This window comes from Sinocyclocheilus anshuiensis, unplaced genomic scaffold (assembly GCF_001515605.1).
Source record: "Sinocyclocheilus anshuiensis isolate Anshui unplaced genomic scaffold, SAMN03320099.WGS_v1.1 scaffold1774, whole genome shotgun sequence".
Taxonomy (NCBI): domain Eukaryota; kingdom Metazoa; phylum Chordata; class Actinopteri; order Cypriniformes; family Cyprinidae; genus Sinocyclocheilus; species Sinocyclocheilus anshuiensis.
The window spans coordinates 202,806-204,111 of record NW_015546120.1 but is presented as its reverse complement, the minus strand read 5'-3'; positions in this window follow the sequence as shown (position 1 = coordinate 204,111).

Genomic DNA, 1,306 nt, shown 5'->3' with positions numbered 1-1,306 from the left:
ACGCTCAAAATGGCAGTCCAGGAGGGTGGTGGAGTGGAGGCGGAACTGGGGGAGGGATGGAGGGCCAGGCCCATGAAGCAGAACAGGCAGATCAGGGAGCCATGGCGGAGCAGGCAGATCAGGAAGCCATGGCAGAGCAGGCAGATCAGGCGGCCATGGCGGTGCAGGCAGATCAGGCGGCCATGGTGGGTCCCAGGCCACAGCCATAATAGCGGCCCACGGCGGAGCCGACGGAAGGAGGAGCCATGGAGGAGGAATGTCTACCGACTCCAGGGGGCCGACCAACGGCAGCGGAGCAGGTGGTGGAGTAGCCCGAGGCAGAGACGGAGAGCCAACGAGCCCGGGGGATGCTGGGGGGGCAGGGTGTACCGAGGGCTCTGGCGACCAAGGTGGAGACGGAGATTCTGAGGAACGACCACTGGGGCAGATTCATGGACAGGAGAGGCCTCAGACGCAGACTCGTGGACAACGGAGGCCTCTGGAGCGCAGTGTGCAGCCCACACACTCAAAATGGCGACCGCCATTACCGTAAGGGCAGCAGAGTGTGGCATGACCTCAAAGATGGCGGGGCTTGAGAGTGCCGACGTCACCGGGATGCCTGCCGCTCACACCGACATCAGAGGTGGGTCCATCACACTAGCGATCAAACCTTTCAGTCTTGGCGTGAGCGCTGCATTCCACTCAGGCATGGCGGCCATCTTGGACGGGGACTTAGGCGTGGCCGGCATGATGGGAGCAGGCTCTGACTTGGCAGACGGGACGTGCACAGGCCCTGGGGTAGCAGACATAATGTTAACAGACTCTGGCTTGGTAGACATGATGTGATCAGGCTTTGACTTGGTGGATAATACAGGAGTAAACTTTGACTTATCTGGCATGGTCTGAGCAGGTCCTGGAGTAGCAGGCATGACATGAGCAGGTCCTAGCTTGGCAGACATGACGTGAACAGGCTTTTGGGAAGTGTCATGTTCCCTCTCCATGACACCAACAGTGTAAGCAGACCCACTCAACCGTAATGCAAAGTCAATATAGTTTTCTAGAGTCCAGTGTGGGGTATGTGGCGGCATTAAATGTGATATTTCAGGTGATAGTCCAAAACGAAAAATGTCTTTAAGAGCAGTGTCATTAAAGCCCACCTGGTCACAAAGTCCACAAAAATCCTCCACATAGTCCTCAATGCCCCGATTGCCTTGTCGAAGGCGCAATAAACAAGCTGCTGGATTCATTGTTGCGGTCTTGTATTCTGTAACGAATCATCCACTGAAGGCGAGCGTAGTGAGAACCCAAGTGCAGTTTTATTCAAACA